The following is a 26,009-nucleotide window of genomic DNA, read 5'->3' as shown; positions in this document are numbered from 1 at the left end:
CAAAAGGAACAGTTTTCACTCGACAGCGTCAACATATATATATATGTATATATATATATATATCCCATTTTGGGCGGGATCCCCTTTTGGTGTTTTAAAAATTATGTTGTACCGGTAATTGAAAAATCCCACCCGTGTGAACCGAGTGGTGCAACTCCCCCCCCCCCCCTTCTCTCTCTCTCTCTCTCTCATTAGTAGGCAACAGTGCAGCACTCTCTCTCTCTGTTTCTGGAACAACAGCGCCCCTACTGGTACTCATTCTCGTGCTCATTAACGTCACAGGGACACATACACGGGTGTACACGGGGACATTGGTGTTCCTTGGAGTGTTTGCACCACTCAAAAATAGCAGATCTACAAGCTCATAGCGCGCCACCGAGTGGCGCGCTATGAGCTTGTAGGACTGCTATTTTTGAAAAATCGTGAAAATATTTATTTCAGAAAACTGGAGGATTTAGAAGATTTGTTTTTAATTTCGACGTCAGGCCTAAATGGGATATATATTATTGTATATGAATACAGACGGTGAAACATTTCCAGTAGTCAACCTAAGCAAGGCGTGTGTTATGATGAGGTTAGTGTAGCTACATCCCCGTATAGTCCATGAGCAAGAAAGAAATAAAGTGCCAGAGTAAGCAAGACTCATTAATCCATTAGGACACAGCGAAGGGCGATTAATGGTCCTTATGCATAAGGTGCATAAGGTGAGGTAACCCAAATGAGTTGTGTGTCCTCCCGTTTGGAAGAACGTGAATCCCATGTGCACTCGTAGGAAAGGAAAATACTGCAGTCTCCAAGTCCACTGATCATAGCACGTACTGTACGCACTGTATATGCAATGAAACAATGGCTGACATTCAGTGAAGTAAAGTAACTACATATATTTACTCAAGTACTGTACTTAAGTACAATTTTGAGGTACTTTTCCAAAATGTCAGTACTTTTTTACTTCTACTCCACTACATCTCAGAGGCAAATATTATACAATTGTTACTTTGTAGATTTGGATTATTATTACAAAAGGTTATTATGAGGTTATTATGAGGTTATTATGAGGTTTCCCCGCGGCAGAGACGAGATATGGTGGTATACACCAAAACCAAAACAAAAATGATATCACTCAGGCACATTGGATAAAAGCCTTTACCAATTGGAATTAATTACAATCTCTGTCTTCCAACAAGAAATAATAAATAAAAATGAAAGCACACACAGACAACCACTAAAGCAGTGGATTAACCCATTTTAGGCGGGAACCCCTTTTGGTGTTAGCATCATGCTATAATTTAGCTATTGAAAAATAGCAGACCTACAAGCTCATATAGCGCGCCACCGAGCTTGTAGGTCTGCTTTTAAATCGTGAAAATATTTATTTCAGAAAACTGGAGGATTTAGAAGATTTTTTTTTTAATGTCGAGGTCAGGCCTGAATGGGTTAAGCTCCAACATGTGTGCTTGTTTGATAGCGGTTTGCACTGTAGCTGAGCCGCTACCCATAAAAAAGCCCCAGGGGAAAAAAACTGCATAATATTAACATTATTTTTTTGGATGGGTACAAAAAAAAAGTTACAGGGTCGGGGACAGTCTTGTAAGTAGCAGGATATTACACCAATAAGTCCCTCTTTCAAAACTGACACTGCACATGCACAGCTGCTTAACACCGACTAAACCCTGACCCTGACAAACGCTGAGCTGAGCTTCTACCTCCCAGAGGCAAATTATTCATGTTTTTGTTTTGTTCTCTAAATGGAGAGTTGGTAACGAAATGGATCTTCAACTCTTGAGATTTTAAAATGGGTCCATTTGTTTTCATATTACGCTCTAAAGAGTTAAATTATTGTTCAAGCAACTGCATTACTAAATGTATAAGAAGTGTACACAATTAGCTCATTTAGAAGACTTGGTGTTTTGATCGTTTACCTGTTATCTCTCTTATGGTACCACATCTTGTGGTCATAATATCCAAAAACAACCAAATATTCCAAGTCTTGGGTCCGAGACCCTAAGGGCTCCATTTTCGTCACTGCTAAACGCCTTATCCCTAAACTTATTTTTTACTATTTTGCAAAACATTTTTGAATAGTTAAAATGGTCTACAAGCTCACAACATGTCAATAGTAGATTGGCTAGTTGAACTATTCAAAAATGTTTTTCAAAATAGTAAAAAAAAAGGCAAGAAAGTTTAGGGATGAGGGGTTTAGCGGTGACGAAAATGGAGCCCTAGATCTCATTAAATGGTGGTCCATGGCACAAATGGCGAATAAACAACTGCTTTATAGGACTAACTGGAATGTCAAGTGTGAGCATGAGAGCTTCAGATGCAACACATCCTGCCCTGGTAAACAGTGTTGCTATCAGGCCATCACAGTGCTGCAATCCAAAAGCCTTCTGGATGCAAAACATCTGCCAAAACACACATAATGTTGTGAGTACAAACACCACCCCCATCACCTCCCCCCCTGCCCTGAGATTACATACTGTACTGTAGTGTGACATGCACCGACAGGGCTATGACTGCTGTTTATAAACAACCTCTATCGCACACAGTGGAGATCATTAGTGCGTGTGTGCATGCGTGCGTGCGAGAGAGAGTAAACATATAATTTCAATTAATTTACTGTGTTTTTTTTAAATCAAAGCTTTCACCAACTGCTTTAAATGTGCATATTGTTATCGGGCAGGAACCATATTCACCCACGCCCATTCACGTCCGTACCCAATCCGTGGGTCAGGATGAGCAGGGGGATCCCCAAATCATTTAGGGAGGGGGTGCCCAGTTTTGCTTAATGTGCAACATTGTTTTCTCACTCAACAGTATTGAGTATAGTATACAGAGACTATTGTATGATGTTTAATAGGCTACCTCTAAAATAAAATGGAAAAAAGAATCACCATTACTGCATCAAATGTAATCAAAAATCTGAATAAAAGGGGATGGGGGTTTTGGTGAGGGTTGACCAAATTAAGTATAATTCATTGGACAGCCTTATTCAGTGTCTTTGTGGGGGGGGGGGGGAAGTAATAAGTAATACATGTAGAGAAAGTAGAATAGTATGTATTCAACTGGGGAATAACACACTCACTGAAATACGCACGCACGCACGCACGCACGCACGCACGCACGCACGCACGCACGCACGCACGCACGGTATATAAATGTAAGGGAATATAGGATTTTCTTTTTTTAGGTGAGACGGAGGACAAATGGCTTTACTTCAGACCAGAGCACTGAGATGAATAATTCATAATGATGCCTGTCCATGAAAGGTAATTGGCTGGAATTTCCCCGTAGATCGTGCACGTACGTATACACTCTCATGCGCTCAAGAAGGCACACACACACACACTCACACACACATTGACCCAGTGACATGCACACATTCAGAGCTCCGTCTACACACACACACACTTGACCCAGTGCCATGCAATTACACATTCAGAGCTCCGTCTGCACGCACGCGAGCGCACACACTGTGTGTGTGTGTGTGTGTGCCACACACTGTGTGTGTGTGTGTGTGTGTGTGTGTGTGTGCCACACACACACACACACACAATTTAGCTGCATGCTTGAGCAGGGAGGAGTCAGGGGTCAAGTACAGAGGAAACCTCACCAGTCAAATCACTCACATACTTAATGACGCCTCACTTAGCTGCATGTGTGTGTGTGTGTGTGTGTGTGTGTGTGTGTGTGTGTGTGTGTGTGTGTGTGTGTGTGTGTGTGTGTGTGTGCGCGCGCGTGTTTGCGTGCGTGTGTGTGTGTATTTTACTATAATTGTGAGGACCAAATGTCCCCATAAGTATAGTATAACCTGTAAAATAGATAACAAGCCCAAAATGTTGTTTTATGATTTAAATATATTTCTACAATTACGAAAAGGTTCAGGTTGGGATTGGGGATTAGACAGTTCAGACTTTAGAGGTTAGGTTTAGGATTTACAGTAGGGTAGTTCTCCCTGATTCATTAGTCGCGACGTGTGCTAGCATTAGGCTTCTAAAGACTTATGGTTACAAACTTACAACTGGGAAGAAATTAAGTGTCATTAAAAAAATCATCATATTATTTACAATGTCGATGTCTCTGTAATACAAAAGTGCGTGCGTGCGTGCGTGCGTGCATGCGTGCCAATATTTCTCTCATCTCCAGTGTGTTTTTGTGTGCAATCTGAAAATGATTTAAGGGGCAGGAATTTTTATTTATTTATTCTTTTCAGTCTACGGTAGACAGATTGATACTATAGAGCACTGCCGTCAGACATCACTGCCGCTACAGGCTACTATCCCCCTGGTGTCATCACGGAGTTCATTTGAGGCTATTTTTTTAAATATTTGAAATCCACAAGAGGAATCCAGATTGCGTCATGTAAGATTATGTCTCTGGGCATTTCAATAGAAAAAGCTACGTCTGTGACCCAGTGGTAGTGCAAGTGACGTCAGGACATTTTCACTCATTTTGTACTCTTTGTACTCTTTAGATTAAGATACGTATATATATTATTGTGCCGGTAGGTCAGTCAGTCAGTCCATCCATCAGTCCGTCCGTCCGTCATGCCACCATATATGGCCGTCAGTCCGTCACACCTCGTGACACGCTCCAAATATGGCCGTCTCCATATGAAGATCACGACACTGATCTCATCAAACCCTGAGTAGCCATACATGGAGATGACTGGATCATCACCTAGATCATATGGAGCCGGCCAGCAACTCTACATCTGACCTCAAACCCTTAGATTTCCGAGCTGACCTGTTCTGACATTCCAGATGTTGATACTTCCCCATCCATCCTTCCTCTTCGCTGTCTCCCTTTTACTGATACCTGTCCATTTAAACTCTAGACTGGCCCTGCCCCAAAGTTATTAGCGAGGCCGCTCCCGGGTTTTCAACAGGCCAGAAAATATACTACATACACAATGTAGGCCTATACATTATAATACAATCATAATGCATACATTTAAATGACCACATCATGCAATGCATATATTTTTTCCAACCATATTATATAATGTATAGATTTTAAGATCACGTTTCAAAATGTTTTAAGCTTGTAGATCTGCTAATTTTGATTAGTTTGTGTGACGCTGTGGTATATCATCAAGTAGGCAGTAGGGCTTTGATTAGATTGTGTGACGCTGTGGTATATCATCAAGTAGGCAGTAGGGCTTTGATTAGTTTGTGTGACGCTGTGGTATATCATCAAGTAGGCAGTAGGGCTTGGATTAGTTTGTGTGACGCTGTGGTATATCATCAAGTAGGCAGTAGGGCTTTGATTAGTTTGTGTGACGCTGTGGTATATCATCAAGTAGGCAGTAGGGCTTGGATTTCGAAAACACACAAAAAGTTAAAATATGGAGATAAGAGGTTTCTGCCCAACAGCGACCGTATCACATACTGCTGCTGAGGCAATGTACAGTACAGGCTGTATAGGACAGAGGCAGGTGCACAGAGCCAGGGTGTGTGTGTGTGTGTCCTAACTGTAGCTGAACACAGCACTCTCACTGTCCCTGCAATCACAAAGCACACGTGCACATGCTCATTTGTATTGTACACTTGTGTGGACAAGCAATTTTATGAGTGCCATTTGATATGTTGTATCTTCTGATATGTTATAATCATAAATCATGGCAGTACTGGCGGAGCGCCAGTTTGAGGACTGTGGCTCTAAGGAGTCAAGGACCCCATCTTGTTCATTGCCTTAACCCTCATGTCTAACCTTCATAGGCATTTTTACTTTAAAATTAGTTAAAAATGTATCTACAACACAAGTTACACAACATAACATATACCTATTTTCGCTATTTTACAATGTTTTTACTAGATTACTAGTTTAACACACACACACACACACACACACCATTTAATACATTCCGTCATCTATCACTGTCCATGTGCATTCGACTCGCTGCACTGAGAGCATGCATGGCCACCACGCGCAATATTTTCACACGCACGCATGCACGCACCCACGCACCCACACACACAGTGTTTGTGACGCCGACTGAGCACCAATGAGCCTGCTGTTAATGTAACTAGCCAGTCACCCGACACAAGTTACACATTACCAGCACATGCACACACACACACACACACACACACACACACACACACACACACACACACACACACACACACACACACACACACACACACACACACACACAGTGCAGGTGCATGTCCATGTAGGGTGTGCGCAACTAGTCAGCCGCAGTGGCAAACACATACAACGAAGGGTGGCAATGATCAAGTCTCTCACGCATGCACGTGCACACACAACTTATCAAGTGTAATGGTGTGTGCAGGTGTGTATGTGTTTGCAAGCATGTGCATCTCCAGAGTATAGAGTGTTACAGTGGAGAGTAGCACACACTCAACATTCAGATGACAGATGAAATCAATCTGGAGTGATTGTCCCCTCATCTCTCTCTCTCTCTCTCTCTCTCTCTCTCTCAATTCAAAGGAGCTTTATTGGCATGAGAAAACATACGTTTACGTACATTGCCAAAGCAAAAGTGGAATAAACAATCAAGGAAATAAACGTGTAAACAGAGCTGTGTTACATTAACACTTTTGAGTAATACTATCTTGTGAAACTCTACTCTTCAGAGCTGTGTTTCTCATTCACACACAGTGGTGTCAGGAGAGCCACCACTGCAGCCATTGACATCAGGTAAGCTATAATCCTCCTAGCCAAAGGGGGGGGGGGGGGGGGGGGGAGACGACTTTACAACCGCCTAAACCTTGCAGCGACAACCTTCCCAAAGCCCAACGGTTTTCAATATTCAAATTCCAAAGTTCACAGGAGTCGTGCTGAGTGGGGATTTCACTGCTCCCCCCCCCCCCCCCTACGGGCCATACAGAGACCATTCTAAACCCAGTGGGTGATGCCAAAACATGCCCCCACCCCCCACCCCCACTTCTCCAACATGACAATTTTATAGCGAGTGGGGGGATGTAGATAAGTATGTTTACTCAAGTGCTGTACTTAAAGTAATTTTTTGAGGTACAATCATTTTCTTTGTGTATTTCAATGTGTCAATGCTTTATACTTCTACTCAACTGGTAGTACATCTCAAGAGGCAAATGTAGTTTTTTTTTTTACTCCACTACAACTCTTTGACAGTTTGAGTTAATACTTTGCAGATTTAGATTATTAATACATAAATAAAAAAACATAAATAACCACTTTGAGCTATTCGAAAATAGCCAATCTACAAGCTTGAATATGAGGCTAAATCTAAATATTTTTGTCCCCAGTAGCAAGTAATATGAAAAAGTAGATACTTTTACTTTGTAAATTACATTGGATTGCCAATAATTGTGTACATTTTTAATACAGGACTTACTTGTAGAGTAAGCTATTTCTGCACCATTGTGGCATACTTTTACTCAAGTAAAACATGTGAATATTTCCACTGTCCCCCACGGGGAACTGAACCATTCCAAAGCCAGTGGGTGAAGCCAAACATGCCCCCACCCCTCACCCCTCTCAACTGCGACATGACAATGGTTTTAGCACCACCTGAGAAATCTCATACAAGGATTTAATCTGTGCACGCGCGCGCACGCGCACACGCGCACACACACACACACACACACACACACACACACAGTCACACACACACACACACACACACACACACACACACACACACACACACACACACACTTTATTTCCTGTCTCTTAAAAGCCCTAAAAAATTTTTTTTAATTAAAATCCACAGACCTACATTTTCTAAATACATACCACAGCTACAGAAAAAAAGAAGGAAAAACAAGTATTTTCCTCTTCAAAAGGTAGATCTGTACATGTGTGTGTCTGTATGTCACTCACTCACACACACACACACACACACACACACACACACACACGCGCACGATAACAAGATTAGGGTTGCGGTCGGCGACATTTTGAGAACGGAGCTAAACGGTTTGCTGTGGCTGTCGCTCTAGCTCCATTATTGGTTCTTTATTCTCTCCCGTGTGAGCGCCACTCTGGTGTCAGTTGGACTACAGTGGCATGTCTAAAAGCAGATTCTATTCAGTTGGACTGCAGTGGTGTAACTAACAACAGAGCCTGTTCAGTTCAGTTCACCCATCCATCCATCCATCCACCCACCCACCCATCCATCCATCCATCCATCCACCATGTTCCCGCCTACGTTTCATTTCTATGAGGTGATAAGGTTAAGGTATAGTGCAGTGTGTCTAGGGCCAAATTAATTTACAGTGTAGGCTATCACTAATCAATTTATAATGTGCTCTCTCTCTCTCTCTCTCTCTCTCTCTCTCTCTCTCTCTCTCTCATACAAACCCCAGCACAGTGGTGATGTCACGTTCACTTAACATTAGTAGGGTGCACACTCACACTCACACTTTCACTGTGAACATAGATATTCCGTGCATAGATGTGCCACGCAATGGTAGGCCGGTCTACCATTGTGTGGCACATCACTGTTAAAGGAGGTGTTGTTGAGAAGAACCACACGCATACTCTAGTCTAGGCAGTCTAGGGCATTAAGCAACTAGTCAACTATTCAATATAGTCGACTAGTAAATTAGTCGACCTTGTTGGTACTAGTTGACTAGTTGATAATAAGGGGAAAAAAATAATTCCCCAATTTTGTAGGCCTCAAGATCAGGTAGATTATAGTTACAGTATAGTCACCAATGTACACAGTTTTTAAATGTACAAATATTTATTTCCAAAAAAATAAAAATATGCATATATATTTTTTTACATACTAGGTATAGTTAACTATAAGTTGACTAGTAAACTATAGGCAACTAATGGACTAGAAGTGAATGCCCTGGCATACTCCCTATGCATAATGTCATTTGGGAAACCCAGCCATTAGCACGGTGAGGTTGATGGATAACAACACTTTACTGACCTGATGTGTCATTTGTTTAACGTCACACACCCCATTGTGTGTGTGTGTGTGTGTGTGTGTGTGTGTGTGTGTGTGTGTGTGTGTGTGTGTGTGTGTGTGTGTGTGTGTGTGTGTGTGTGTGTGTGTGTGTGTGTGTGTGTGTGTGTGTGTGTGTGTGTGTGTGTGTGTGTGTGTGCGTGCGTGCATGTGCAATCTGTGCATGTGTGTAGATTGTAGAAAATCGGTACAAAAAACATAGCAATTACCTTTAAATACTTTTGAAAAAAAACTACGCTATTTGCGCACAACCTTGCGAAAGATTACACCAAGCAACCTTTCTTATGGATATATAGGCCAACTAGACAGCAAATGCATAATTCTTATGGTTGTGTAAGTTAAGATCTCCCTCAGTTTCAATGTAACATGCAGCTCTGTGTAGGCCTACACATCATTTATATTGTACATTTCCACCTTGTTCCACTTTTGCTTTAATTGGCAGTAACGTTCTCATGCCAATAAAGCCCTTTGAATCGAATCGTGTCTGTGTGTGTGTGTGTGTGTGAGAGAGAGAGAGAGACAGAGAGAGAGAAAGAGATGTTGCCGACTGTAACCGTTTTGAACCAAAAATGGTTTTGCATGTTGTGAGCTTGTAGATTGTGTATTTTCGCAAAGAGCAATTGTATTTTTTTAGGTGTCGAATTTGAATTTAATTCAGATTATAAAATGTTGCATTTCCAACATAGAGCTTGTGCTTAAAGATACACTATTCAGACACTAAACAGCAAAAGAACGTTGTCAAGGGTTGCTCTTCTAAGATGACTAGTCTAGTGTTCAATGTGTGGAGAGAGAGAGAGAGAGAGAGAGAGAGAGAGAGAGAGAGAGAGAGTGTCCTCCATCATTTTTGACATAATTTATTTAAGAGTCGGGAGGTCAAGGCATGCTGGTGCACCGTGCTTCCAGGAGTCTTAAAGGGCATATGTCTTGTACAGTCTCGTCAGGGGGTGTGAGTTAAGGTGGGCACCTTTTGTCCCTGCCTGTCCCCTACCCTCTGTCACCCACCATGACACACAAGTGACACTTACAACAAGCCATTGTATGACAGCGTGAAGCAGCAATGTGTTACTTGGAAGAAGGCACTTACTTTGTACATAAATAGGCTACACAATACAATCCTTTTAAGCATTTATAGCGCCTTACAGTGCTTTGCAGTGTATTTCACATTCTCCCAGTCACACACACTCTGAGTTATATTATGTTCAAGGACGTTTGAGAACAACTGGATAAAGACTTGGCACTGAAGCAACTTGGACGATATAAGAAGTAACCTTACCTCAAAACATTGTCATTTTTATTTGTTCTGTGCTTTGCACCCTATATAACCTGAATAAAAAAGGCTCAAATTGTCCAAGTTGCTACAGCGTCAATTCTTCATTCAGTAATACGTGCACGTGGCCGCTCCCGAGACGCATTGCGGACCAGTCTGATTTCGGATAGAGGCGTAATGGAATATCCCTTTAAGTTTGAGAACGACTGTCCTAGATACGAAACATGCTTGGCACTAGTGATCAGTTCAAGTGGACTGCGACATTAACTCCAGCCAAAAACACACGCACGCACACGCGCACACACACACACACACACACACACGCACGCATGCACGCACGCACGCACGCACGCACGCACGCACGCACGCACGCACGCACGCACGCACGCACGCACGCTAATTAAACAAAACACCACATGGGACGGGATTAAAGTTTGCAAACATATTTTGCGGCTCCATTGTAACACATTTTTGGGCCAAAAATGGCTCTTTTGATAATAAAGGTTGCCTATACCCCTGCTTTATCCACAAACCTTCTAACCTGGGCTGATCGTGTAATTTAGTCATTTCTGATATCCTCCTTCCTTGTCACTCCTATAGCATCCTCAATTATGCCACCTCCAGCTGTACCTCCATTTTATCAGTGCCACCATTTCCAAGCCGTATACAGCATGGCTGGTCTCACTACCATCTTATACTGTGCATCTTCCCTCCGACTGGTACCCTTCTGTCACATAACTCCTGACACATACCACGTTCCACATTCTCAACACTGGCTTCGCTTCATGCTCGTCTGGATCAGTTAGGGCTTCGGTGTCTTGTTCAAGGACACTTCTACACGTATAGGTAGGTAAGATGGCCACTCTACCGAGTGCTGAACCACTGTCAAGGCTGTACTGTATTGTTACATCTCGTGTACAGGTGTACAGTACTACATAACATGTAACAATAAAGTACAACCTTGACCTTGACTGTCACTATACAACACACTGATCCAGCGAATCACAGCCATCCACTCAGCTCTCTCCGTCTTCCATTTCCTGTGTCTTTGTACAGTACTGCCTACGCTTGCCTATATTGACTTAACCTTGCATCACCAGGCTTTCGACAGTCACCTGACATACTCTACTATACCACTATACATGTACTATACATCCTCCCCTCTAAGGGGGAGGAGACTTGATTTTCCCTATAATTAAATCACTAGGGATCGGTCCACTCTGTACTGTATACAGTTGTGACTTTCTTGGGACAAATGTGACCAAAAGGCAAACGTTTAGTACCCTTAGTTTGAGATCGGCGAAAGTGCCGTTCTCAAACCCAGGATGTAAAAGGGTGACCGCTAAAAATCTGTTAAAATGACGGCGCTGTTGGAAATTGAATTGATTGAATTGAAGAGTGCATGTTGCTGTGCACAAACGTCGGTAGCAATACAGATTAAATACAAAAAACTACCTACCTACCTATTCCATTTCTCCATTCCAAGTGCATTTAAACTATTTACAGCAATGGTATAATATTTTTTTTCGGTAGGTAGATCTTGTTTAGTCAGTCATTTTGAAAGTAGCTTTCAAGTCAAAAAAGTGTGGGCACCGCTGCTATATACAGTAGTCTCAGAACCAGACAGTGTATTCTAGTTGCGTTGATTGATTACTCCAAAAATAAAATGTAAGTGCATTTTATTTGCATAGCACTTCTCGAAGCGAGAACTCACAAAGTGCTTTACGTACATCAGAAATAAAGACAGCAAGACACATTCAAATGATTAGACAGAAGAACAAACACAAACTGTACAATTACATCTCAGGCAAACAAAACGGCAGACAGATTTCACATCTGGAGGAGAAGCTCAAGGACATTCGCCAAATGCTTGTTGAAACAGTAGTGTTTTAGGTGGTTCTCCTAACCCCAGCAGCCATGGAACGGTTTAGCAGAAAATAGTCGATAGCTCACATTCTCAGGGCACCCATGGTGCAACCCAGTATGGGCTCAAACAAGGGATTAAACTACTTTCGCTCATATGCCACTAAAATGTGGAACGCCCTACCAACAGCCATTAAGGAGTTAAGAAATGTGAATCCGGCCCAGGCCGTAGCGTAACGGTCTGGGCACCGGACTGGTAATCCAGTCGCAGTGTGCCGCGGGTTCGACTCCCGGACCCGACACGGCCTTTACTGCATGTCTTCCCCCATCTCTCTCCCGTTTCCTGTCAGCCTACTGTCTGTCCCTTCAAAAATCAATAAAAGGCGTAAGCCGCAAAAAAATATCTTAAAAAAAAAAAGAAATGTGAATCCCTTGCCTGCTTCAAAACTCAAAGAGCACCTTACTGATGAATGATGAATTGAAAATGGTAGACCCTGATGTAAAGGAGTCTTGTGCGTTTCATTGTTTGTCCACAAAGTAGCAGTATTTGAATTGACTTGTGCTTTCATTTGTACCCATTCTACATACTAAGAAATACAATTTTAAAGCAATCAATTCAATGGCCTAGCAGTTAAGGCGCACATCACATATATAGGATCTAATGCAGCCTGAAAGCGAGTCATGAGTTTGATTCCAAAGCCTGACGGCCTTTCCAGCGTGTCACTCCCTGTCTCCTGTCCATCCAAATAAAGGCAGAAAGGACCCCAAAAATATCTTTTAAAAAAGGGCATTCCAGAGTCAGGGCGCTACAGACTGAAAGGCTCGACCTTTGGTGATTAACCTACAAGGAATGGCTAACAGGCCGTGTTTCTGCTCAGTGAGGGGGGAAAACCCAGCTGAACTGTTGACAGAATAATTTGAACATTTTCATCCAGGACCGGACATGGTCTCTGCTTCGCCAGCCTTCACAAATGGGGCCGTAGCCCCATATGCACTCCACTATGTGCTTGTGGAGAGGAACGAAAAATGGAAGCTCATTGAAGCTCTGCCCTCTCCAAAGACTAAGATAGAAGAGGATTAGTCGCCCTCCATACTGCAGATCAGAAGGCTTGGCTTAAGGACTTTGCATTTGCTAAATAAAAAACATTTTGGTGAACTGTATACTGTAGACCAGAGGTTCCCAACCACCGGTCCGTGGAGCGGTGCCAGTCCGTGGGACATGTCCCACTGGTACGTGTCCCACTGGTACGTGAGAAGGGAATCCCAAGTTTTCCTGACTGTCACCGGGATTTTCCAAAAAGCGGTGAAAAGTTGACTCTTGACTCGGTAGTTTATAAACTGCTTCGAGTCTGTGTTACTTCCGTGTTGCGTGGCATTACAGTGATGTCACTGTTGAATTCTTGTTATCTTTACCGTTACTGTGTGTTCAAAGAAGCAGCTGCAGCAGCGGAACAACAACAAGCTGCAGCCCATTTTATCACGCTCGCGCTAATTAAACAAAACACCACATGGTACGGGATTAAAGTAACAATATTTTGTGGCTCCAGATAGAATTGTAACAATTTTTTGGGCCAAAAATGGCTCTTTTGATAATAACGGTTACCTATAGAGCACCGAAGTCCTGACGTCACTGTCAGTAGAGGGCGTCAATCCACAGGTTCGTATACTTTTTATTTGCATTGTAATCTCCATAGGGGGATTTTAGATCGCCTCATATAAGAACTGTTTTTGAAAAATAAACCGATCACCCCAGCCTTTTCACTCATATGGATATGAAGCATCGACTGAAGGTGGAATTGTACAAATATACCCAAAGAGTATAACAAAAAAGCGTTAGAAACTAGTCAAACAACCCAGAGTCTACATTTCCGGGCATAGGCTGGTGGCTGCATCTGCCCGTCACACAACAGAAACTGAATGTTAATTACGTTTATTTAATGTTTCGTGGTTAGTACGAGTCGAGTCACCACCAGCTGAGTTTACGTCAACGAGGAATCTCCGGAACGCAATGTGTTGACAGCTGGGCGTGACGTATATTAGCAGCAACATTGCCTTCATATGTAGTTTCAAGGCTTTTGCGGCCACATTAATTCCATTTTCTCCAGAAACTGGCTGTATCAAATATGAATGGACATCATTAACGACGCACAGCCACTCCCCTGACAGAAAGGCTGGGGTGGTCGGATTAAACACAGTTCTTATATGAAGCGACCTAAAATCGCCCTATGGGGATTACAATGCAAATAAAAAAATACATGAACCTGTGTATTGGCGCCCTCTACTGAAAGTGAGGTCAGACTTCGGTGCTCTATACCCCTGCTCCTTGTCACTCCTATAGCATCCTCAATTCTGCCACCTCCAGCTGTACCTCCATTTCATCAGTGCCACCTTTCCAAGCCGTATACAGCATGGCTGGTCTCACTACCATCTTATACATCTTCCCTCTGACTGGTACCCTTCTGACACATACGTTCCACATTCTCAACACACTGGCTTCGCTTCATGCTAGAACATTTCCAATACCCTCTGCAGTGTTGCACTAATCGGTACAAATCCTTTTCTCCCTCACCACCTCTCAGTACTCCTGTTTACTTCCTTCATGAGTCATGACGATATGTTTCCTTTTACTCCATGCATGTAAAAACACCATTAGTTGCAGCTAAAGTGTTAGTTCCAGCAGCATTGTTGTTGGGAAGCCATCTAAGTATTTATTGTAACAGTCTCCTTCTGTTGCTATGTTTAACCATGCACCTAGGCTATATATCGTGTATATTATACTTCATATTTCATACATACAGTATTTATATCTGACCCGTTTTCATGTTCCTTTCTTTCTATTTTCACCCGTCTTGAAACTGCAAATGATACCAGCTATTATACACCCGCATTATTTTTTACACCTACATAATATTACGACCGTAAGTCTCTCTCTCTCTCTCTCTCTCTCTCTCTGAAAACAACAAAAACGATGGAGCTTGGAGCAATAAACTAATTTCACACTTTTTCCTTTTCTGTAAATCTGTAATGTGACAAAAAAGATAATTCTGATTCACATTCACATTTCATTGATTTGTAGTTAAAACATATTGCTTTACATTGTCCGAAAATAGACCGAAAATAGCTGATCTACAAGCTCACAACGCACCATGTCTGATGGGAAAAACATCATTCATATACTCAGAAGCAGTTCAGTGGAATGATTTAATTCACATAAAAAAAAAAAAAAAAAAAAAAAAAATTAATTCATGTATACTGACCTTTTAGTGTAGAATAGATCTAAACTAAATGAAAAACAAACAATAGGTTTTTATGAAATTGTTTTGTTTGTTGTTTTGTGTAGGACCAAACGGTAGGACCACGGTAGGACCACAACGGAAACAAGCCTGGCGGCTTTCTTGTGTCTGTGTCCTTTTGAATGTATTTTCAATCAAGTAATCAATCAATAAATCAATCAATCAATGCAAGCTGTAGATCAGAAATGTCTGCTTTTTTAATATATACATTTTGTTTCTGGTGGAAACCTCATGTGACCTCACTTTTTTTCCCGTGTCATATGGAATCATAGCTTCAAATTGACATATTGATCGCACTAGTTTTGGAGATATGGCTTATAGAGTGATGTCTTGCACAGAGACTTGATCAGAAGAGGGATCGAGCTTTGCAACTTGATAGCTTCACACCAGTTAGTTAGTTAGTTAGTATATTAGCCTTTATAAAATGAAGAGTAAGGAAATTATAAAAATGCTGCTATTAATTCACATTAGCCTTTAAAAGATCACAACTGGCTGGCCTGGCGTCCCAGCCATTAGCCGTTAGCTCCAGCCACTACCCGAATTGACTAGCAATATTAAGCCACTGTTTGAAGAAGAATGCGGACATGTCCGAACTAAATTACTTATCAATGTGATCAGTTGCGTTGTTATTCCCTACATTTTCATGTCATGTTCCTTCCAAATAAACAATTACTAACCATGTTATGTTGTTATAATGAAAGCATTTTATAATTTGTACTCTGTGTATACTGTAAGCTAATCACAGACACCTGCGTCATACAGCATTAACCAATCTCCGGCCGGCACTCAACATTCCAGACCAACAAAGAAAATCCAGAAATGGTCCGTTTTTTTCCAAACCCAGCGAAGAAGAAGCTGTTTTTATAAAATGTATTCATTATAACACCATAACATGGTTACTAATTATTGTTATTGTATGTACAGTAGTACATGACATGAAAAATTATGGCTTTTGCCCTATGGTGCAAAGTGGATGTCAATGCGAAACGCTCCACGTTTTCAGCTTGTGGATCTGCTACTAAAATGTGGAGATAAAACGTTTCTGCCTGACAGAATCGACTCCCTGAAAAGCAACACTTTTGGACATGCAAGGTTTTCATCCCAAAAACGACAATACATAAACCAGTGATGTTGACAATAAGGTTGAGATGAGTCAAAAAGTCACTGTTTCCATTTGACAAAGATGACAGGTGGGTGGAGAGAGAAGAGCTTTGGTGACACCACACTGACACCTGTCACTCTGCCCTGACACCGTCTGATCCACTGTTTATAATGAGCTGCTGGGTTGTGACTTCAGATACACTGCTTTTTGACACTTAAATGTACAGGTTTGTGGAAGAAGGAATCCTGGATATATAACAGGAATACTCATTCTTGATAATTATTTAGGAGGGAATAGGCCTGTTGTACAGTAAGTTCAACTTTAACAACACGATACCTAGAGTCCCTATATTCGTCTGGGCCGAATGTTCAGTAAAAATCTAAAAGTCGATTACAATGCTTTGCAAGCTTGTAGGTTAGGGGGGAGGGTTCTTGACATGAAAAAGTTTGAGAACCACTGATATAGGTCCTCATATGACAATAAAGTGTCTTCCAATAATGCGAAAATAAATAAATAACAATCACCTTATCTCTACATGGGGGGTGGAAAGGGGGGGGGGGGGGGTTGAGATTCCCTGTTAATCACTTTCATGTGTCTGTCATAACCTCCTTGGGTCAAGGACTTGTTTCCCCCCATTCTAAATCCCATAGACTGTTTAAATATCACATCATCAGAACTGCTTTCCAAAAAGGAGTCAAAATATGGAGATAAAAAGGTTTCTGTCCAATAGCAACAATATGGATCACTGGCATCTCTGCTCTCTTTGAATAGTAGATCAAATAAAAATATATTTTTTAACCCTGTTAGATCGCATCCCCCAGTGATATTGTGCAACTATTTGACAAAATATGCCATACAGTAACAGTCCATACACACAAACACATGCGCACACACACACACACACACACACAAACACATTATAGAGGCATGCAAACAAACACATTTACTGTACTCTGGAGAGGCTAAGGGGTCACACAAAAGTAGCAGATCGTGCCATATGTAGAGCTTCATGCGGATATCCTACTTTTTTGGACATTATGAGGATTGCACACGATAGAGATACAGATATGATACAGATATGATGGTAACCCGTATGTAAGCTAGGCTTGCTATTTGTATAATAATATTTTCAACATTGAACTATGTCAATAATATAGCTTAGAGTTGTTGTGCTGTGTGGAAATAAGGTCTAGAACTTGGGGCCATCTGATCAGTGACAGTGGCATAGCGAAGGTGTACTTTTTGGGCTGCAGCGTACACCACGTGATTTCCTGGTTCCACTGAGACTCTAACAGCGATCATAGGTTAGCAAAGAGTGCAATCTAGTGTAAAAACAAAAAATACATCAATGCGTGTGACGCGTTGTGAGCTTGTAGATCACACCCATTTTCAGCATGCAAACAAGTATGTACCAAGAATGATGTCTCATTCTAGTCGACAACATCAAAAGCAGACGACTAAAATCATGTCTTTAGTCGACTAAAACTAGACTAAAAGCTTTCAGATGACTACAATTTAGCTTGTTCAAGACAATCACTAAAACAAAATAAAAAATTGCCGTAAAAATCATGCAACACTGCAGCACACATACTGTACAGTGTACACTCATCCAAAGACACATATGGTTGCACACTCACACACACACATACGTCTCAGCGTTGCACAATGTATTTATGCAGCTTCAGGTAGCTCTCATCAGGGGGATCTTCAGTCCCACGGCTCCCTGGATGATTACAAACATGCACGCATGCGCACACACACACACACACACACACACACACACACACACACACACACACACACACACACACACACACACACACACACACACACACACACACACACACACACACACACACACACACACACACACACACACACACACACACACACACGTCTGTTCACCAGCATAACGCGTGCATTTCTATGTGTGTGTGTGTGTGTACGTCCTCATATTTTATCTTTTTCACATAATGTGCTCTCTCTCTCTCTCTCTCTCTCTCTCTCTCTCAAATCAAACGTTGGGGGTCCATTAGGCACTGTAAATAAAACAGGATGTCCTCCTTACACTGTACATATGCCAATGTATCAATCCCAATAAAGCCCTTTGACTGTAACCTCTCCACTGCTATCAGTGCACTGTGGAGAGCCTAGCTCCACGGTGCCTGCCTGCCTGCTCGCCCGTCCGTCCGCCCGCCCGCCCGTCCGTCTGTCTGTCTATCTAGATGCTTGCATGCACCAAATCTCTGTACGTACGTCTGTAATCCACGTAACTCAAGAACCGTTTGCCCACACCGACTTCAAACTTGACACACGCGTTCCACACCACCACAGCGAGTGCAGGGCCCGTGCTCCATCGGATACACTGTTGTTCAGAACCAGCAGACAGGCCTCTGGACCTGATCAGCCCTATATCTCCATATATGGAGCTGGTCTGTTCTGACATCACAACAAACACTCCATATTTGGGCATGCCTGACAAAGAACTCCATATATAGGAATAAAGGGACACAAAGTATGAAGCAACAGTTAATTAAAACTCATTGACTGCCAGAGTTAAAACATTGTCTATACTGTAGCTTCCCTTGTGAGCGATTCAAAGCGCTGTCACTAACCGTGTGAAGCTCATTTTATTGGCAGTTGAATGTGGCTCGTTTTTCCCCCCAAAACCTCCAGAAAGCAGAGAAAAATGTTTTTTTTTAATATTCTACCATGATCCTAAACCAGCTGAAGAATGTGATTTCTGGGTGTACACTTCTTCGTTGATCCTGGGATCATTCACAGCCTTGGAAGAATATAGTCACATTATTATAGTCACAAGCAATGGGTTAAAGTGGTTAGAATCTCAAATGGATCCCTTGTATGTTATCACCGTAAGAGAGCCTAGCTCCACACGTGAAAGCATTTTACCCGCGTGTGACAGACACATGACAGCCTACACACACTATTTATACCATCCCTGCATGGGACCAAGTCACTGCAACATTATGAATCATAATCATAACACATAATTGTTGCTGTCAGGCGGAAAACTCATATCCCCATATTTTTACTTTCCGTCGTATAAATCAATGCACTACTTTGTTGTTCAATGTTGCACATAAGTCGGAGCAAAAATACCCTACAAGCTCACAACGCGTCGATTCGTACCGCGTTGTGAGCTTGTAAGATAGGCTATATATTTTATTGAAATACATTTGAAAGTATAGTTTTATGAATATTAAACCAATGAAAATGATTAACAAGAGCTTGTGACTAAATCAGTGGTTTCAATTAATCAAAACAATAATTCATTACCAATGCTTCTCAAGGAACCAAAACCAAATAATGAAATAATAATAATAAAAGTCTTGAATCAGTGGACACTATCAGTGAGGAAAGAAATAAAAATAAATAGAGAATATAATATTTCTAATGTACAACTCTGCCAAGAAAAAACATTGTAACATATATGCCATCACCCGGCCAAAAGACCTGCAGACGGCTCGGGCTCGGCCGCTATGCCCAATTTATGCTCCGCCGTACATTGCAATCGAGTGCCGAAAAATAAAATAGCCGATCTGCAAGCTCACAGCGAGTCGTGAATGTCAGGCGCTGCAGCTTGTAGATCGGCTAGTTTTGGCCGCGACACCCACCATAAGACAAAGTTTGCATCATGTACTCTCTGTCTAATACATTCAATATGGACATATTGCAGCCATGTGTCATCACTTATATTGTGTTCTTGTCGTGGACTTGTGCTCTGTTTACGTGCATGAGCGCTGTGAGTTATGACCCGCCGATGGATGTCTGCTAATGTTTAACATTTACCTGGCAACACAAAGCACATTGCTTTCCAGAACGTTATTATTACTGTTAGAAATGTCACTCAAAAGGCCAGAGGTTGTAGTTCTTATTTCAAAGGTCGACATTTTTTCAGGGAGTGCAACACTTCACTTCTCAAATAATCACATTATGAATTTGTATTATTTTACATTGGGATACAGGTGTGTTGGATTGGATGGCAAGTCAAGTTTATACTGTAAATAGAACAGGAATGAATATAATATAATAGAAGAGAGCCCTACATTTCCGCAAATACAATAGAAAAAAGACAGACAGACAGACAGATTTTTTTTTTTTACTGTGCTGCAATTACTAAGTATTCTGTTCTGTGCTGCCATGTGCCATGGCTGTGACTGTACATACTGTATTGAAATACAGTAGACTGGTGGTGTAGGCATCAGTATTAAATACAGTACACTTGTGTATAGGCAATTAATACAGTACAAATACAGTGGACTGGTGTAGGCGTACATATGACAAACAGTAGTATGGTGGCCTTACATGGAACGCTGTGGAATTTCACAATATGATACAGTATATACCAAAATATCAAGGTATACATACAGTATTTCACAATAGTGCATGTCTACCCCTTTAACCCAATGTACCTGGAACACCTACATTGTGTGTATACTTATCGCTAAGTAGGCTATAGCAACATTACGAATAATTATATATATATATATCTTTTTTTCCCTTTTTTTTTTCTTTCAGAAAACCTAGGTCAGGATTTATAAGCTAATTTTAGAATCTGCCTCAGGTCTAAAATGGCTAAATTAAACGTGTAATCTCAAAAGCGAGTATTTTTCTTTGAAGAAAAAACGGATTGCTTTCCTGAACTAAAATTGTAATGCACGCAAGATTGCATGCTGCATGTGTGCTCGTATGAGGACGTGCGTGCGTGCGTGCGTGCGTGCGTGCGCGTGCGTGTGTGTGTGTGTGTGTGTGAGGGTGTGTGTGTGTGTGTGTGTGCACGTGCGTGCGTGTGCATGTGCATGTATCTGTATGTATTTTACTTGAACTGAAAGTATTGTATATTATTTGCAGTACTACTACGAAAGAAATGTTTAATAACCGTGGCTGCATGATACCATAGGATAGGAAACGATACATAGCAACGTCACATTACTACAGCAAATGCATTTTCAAAAAGTCCAGAATCAGAACCTATGAGCGTTACGTTCACTCGACTTGACCCCACCACCGAATTTAGAGTCATCTTACCGTGTAATTTCAAATTTCATCTGATGATATCCCCTTTAACGCTCTGCAATATCCATGCGGAAAACAGCAGAGGGACACGCATAAGCTGCAATTTCCTGAAAAAGTGCAACTATTTCAAGACACGGGCACTGTGAGAGCATGCATTAGGGTCCATTTGGTTCAGGGTTCAGTACCACTGAGGATTCGACTGTGCATTCATCAAATGACAGACGGTCTATAGGCTACAGAAGCGCAATATGCCTCTAAATGCTTATAGCAATAGCATTATTATATTAGCAAACATATGATGGGACCTTAATTTGCAACAAACATTGCTGTTTCACTGTGTTCCGGTCACCTACACACAGCCTACTGAATTCATAGCCTACAGTAAGGTCTGGTTATCCTTCCATATACTGTTATGTACACACCTGCACATGATGCTGATGTTCCAAACATCATGTAGCCTACATAGCTGTATATTATGTACATATATTTATTATCATTTGACCCGTTTCTATATCCTGCCTGTCTCTTTTCTCCAATGTTGCACTGCAGGTTTCTTTCCAAATTGGCCTGAAAAAACATCTACCAGGAGACCACGAGAGGAGGTGTAAAGTGTAAATTCCCATAGAAAAGAGGTGTCATTCACTGCCGCCATTTTCCGCTTGTCTCCTCTGTATGTAGTGTTTGTATTTGTTGATATGTATTATTGTGTAAATTCTTTATTGTTATGTTCATTAATATTGAACACATAGGACCACAATGGAAACAAGTCCCCAGGATTTTTATTGTGATAAACCTTAAAGTCAGACTGTTATGTTTACATGACTAATTAAATATTCAATCAATCAATCAATCAATCAATCAATCAATCAATCAATCAATCAATCAATCCTCTCCTGCTCTCACTCTATCACTATCCTTCCTCCTCACGAAAAAAGATCACCCACTTTATTCTTTACACCTGATCTTTAAACCTGTGAGATGACCTGCGATTTCAACACTTTCAATAGCCTATACGTACCTTTAAAAAAAATACATGATGCACAAGATTGTATATATTTATTATTATTACTTTTGCATAAATCTTCTTTTCTGGGGGGGGGGGGGGGAGGGGGTCCTTGGCACACACAATATTTTTTTAAATGGGGGGTCCAAAGCCAATATATAATTTTGGAGGTCCTTTGACATACATAATTTAGCAGGACCATTATATGCATGGTGCATGTGGCTATAATGCCTTATATGCATGGTGCATGTGGCTATAATGCCTTATATGCATGGTGCATGTGGCTATAATGCCTTATATGCATGGTGCATGTGGCTATAATGCCTTATATGCATGGTGCATGTGGCTATAATGCCTTATATGCATGGTGCATGTGGCTATAATGCCTTATATGCATGGTGCATGTGGCTATAATGCCTAAAAACAACAAATAGAGTAGCATGCAGGTCAAAGGGCAAACCATTTCAGCCTGAGGGTGCACTGCACAACTAAAAACCCATGGCATGCTGTCCAGCCTCTCCCACCCCTCACTGGGGAAAATTCTGGGAGGAAAACAAAAACAGGGCGAGTAGACTTGTTACCCAGTGAGACATGTGTTTGCTGCATTTGTCATATTGTATAGGCGACACTACACCTATTCCATGCAACTGGGTGGTGGGAATTAGATCAGTAACCATAATGATCATAATCGTCAAAACGACTATGATTACTTGATGATGATATTCGGTGGACGGGGAAAAAAGATACGGGGAGAAAACGATTAGTCGAAATTACTACAACCAATCCTGCATTAAATTTCAAGGTTACAATACAAGTTGAACTTGAGACTTTATGCAACATTTCTCTCTCTTTCTCTTTCTCTCTCTCTCTCTCTCTTTCTCTCTCTCTCTCTCTCTCTCTCTCTCTCTCTATCGCGCGCGCGCGCTCACACACACGCGCGCAATATCCCTCAAGATTGAGATATATATGGATCGATCGAATCACATACGAGATCGAGGAACGCTGCATTTCAAACACGCTCTACGCACGCACACACACACGCACGCACACACACACACACACACACACACACACACACACACACACACACACACACACACACACACACACACACACACATATGCAGTATAGCCTACAGCGCTTGTCCGAAGACAGAATATTAGAAGCAACAGCCGGAGCGACAGTAACACATCAGCTCACTGTAATAAGAACTGAACATAAAGCAGAGGCATGATGCTTTATATGAAATCTAATCATCCTGCTGCTTGGGATCACATTTAGACCGCTGTTTGACTTGCATATATACGGCTCTGGTGCGCGCCCGCTGAACACTGTCAACTTGATTTCTGAGTGGGTTTTTTTACGAGTTAAACTAAAACAAACGCGCTCGAACCTGCAGTTCTGATCATGCAACGACAAGCTTCTTCTTCGATCGAATCGAAGTTTTAACGATTATGGCTGGCTATATATGTCCAGTCAATTCAGTGTTCTTATATTCTCATTCCGACAAAATTAGCAAATGTTAAATTTGCACGTTGTCGGAGTTCTAAATATATATAGCCATGCCTATCCATAGCATAAAGAAGATAATTTGGTAATGATAATTATATCCACGCCAGCTAGACCTAAATGAATAGGCATACAGTATTTTTGCAATACTTTTGACCATTTGACACGCTTCTAACCCCAGAATCAGCAGAATGACAATCCCACACGTTTTGCCCAGAATCCCATGCAGTAACCTACATACCGGCCGGTATGGAACATACACCGGTGTAGGCTATAGGCTATGTTCCATTGTGCGTGTGTCTCAGTATCTGACAATAAAACACAATTGCAATAATTATATAGCAGGCAACGCACGCACGCACGCACGCACACACACACACACACACACACACACACACACACACACACACACACACACACACAACGGTCGTAAACAAAACGGCGTGTGTGTGTCATGTCATCTGTGCAGTGCAGTGTCTTCTTACCCGTCCGTCGCATTGTAGAATGTTTTTAATTTTAATTCCATGTGGTTATTCTTTCTCTCAGTCACACGCGGAAGAAAAAAAACTATGGTTGGCTTTCGTCCATGCAGGTTTCCTCCAAACAACTTCTTTGTCGATTTTTTTAAGTCCTCAAAAAAGGTACGTTGTTCAATGCATTTGTTTCTGCATGGAACGTACGGACGCGTACAAATTAAATCAACTGTCAAAGAAGTCGCAGAAAAAGAGTGGACGAGGAGGACGCCTCCCACGATTTATTTCGCCCGAAATCGTTTCCTTTAGGCTACTTCCGATGTTAGTTTGATCAGCGGTGTAAAAGAAACAAGGTGGGATGGAGTGGACGGAGATAATGATGGAGGGGTTGGTTTCAGTCCGTGCTGACGGATCTCTGCGTAGACTCGTTGCTGCTGCTTTCGAATGACAGCTAGGCGGTTCAAAGCACCGCTGCTCTGTCTGAATACAGTCCGGGGGGAGAGGGGAGAGAGAGAGAGAGAGAGAGAGAGAGAGAGAGAGAGAGAGAGAGAGAGAGAGAGAGAGAACGGGGTAAGGGGTGAGGTGAGGGGAGCGAGAGGGAGAGGGAGAGGGAAAGAGAAAGAAAAGAGAGCGAGAGAGAGGAAAAAGAGAGAGAGAGATAAAAGGAGAGGGAGAGAGAGAGAGTAGAGGGAGAGAGTACATGAGAGAATATATGTGTGTGTGGTGTGTGTGTGTGTGTGTGTGTGTGTGTGTGTGTGTGTGTGTGTGCGTACACACACACACACACACACACACACACACACACACACACACACACACACACACACACACACACACACACACACACACACACACACACACACACACACACACACACACACACACACACACACACATTATCATTATCATTATCATTATCATTATTATTATTATTATTATTATTATTATTATTTCTCACTGTGCTTTTGGTAAATGCAAGGAAATAAGATAAAGTGATGCACGAACCGAGTCGTGTTGAAGGTTAGACGATGTGTCGCACACACGTGTCATCTCCTAACGCATGTGAAAGATGATGACGATGATGATGGAGAGAGAGAGAGAGGAGGCAGAAACTGCAGGGGGAACCCCCGCTGTGTCCAATCTCAACACCTCTCCACTCCACTCTACCAGGGTGTGTGACTGTGTGTGCATGTGCATGTGTGTGCGTGCGTGCGTCCGTGCATGCATGCGTGCGTGCGTGCGCACACCTAAGGGTATGCATGCACGAGTGCCGTGCATGTTTTTCTAGTGAGTGTAATATGCGTGTCTGCGATTGAAGTGGTCGTGTATTGTTCCGTTTCCTTTCTGTCCCACGATAAATGTGTTCGACTTCGAGCACATTTCCCTGTGTGTGTGTGTGTGTGTGTGTGTGTGTGTGTGTGTGTGCGTGTGACAGAATGATCCGTACGCCAGTCACGGAGGGGAGGGGGGTGGTGGGGGGGTCAGGCGTGACTTTGAACGCCTGGCGGCCTGACGGATGGTGGCTCTTGTCGCGGGTGA

General features: G+C 42.0%; 1 long non-coding RNA gene across 1 annotated transcript in view; it reads right to left on the bottom strand.

The window, feature by feature from the left end:
• LOC310858184 overlaps positions 1–24,564 on the bottom strand; it is an 80,603-nt gene extending 56,039 nt beyond the window's left edge. The window contains exon 1 of the long non-coding RNA XR_014569202.1: positions 24,483–24,564. This is a non-coding gene — a long non-coding RNA (uncharacterized lncRNA). The remainder of the gene's footprint in view (positions 1–24,482) is intronic.
• Positions 24,565–26,009: the final 1,445 nt, after the last annotated feature.

Source organism: Protomyctophum parallelum, assembly GCF_964188405.1.
Source record: "Protomyctophum parallelum genome assembly, chromosome: 5".
Classification (NCBI taxonomy): Eukaryota; Metazoa; Chordata; class Actinopteri; order Myctophiformes; family Myctophidae; genus Protomyctophum; species Protomyctophum parallelum.
This window is presented reverse-complemented; position numbering and strand designations above follow the sequence as displayed.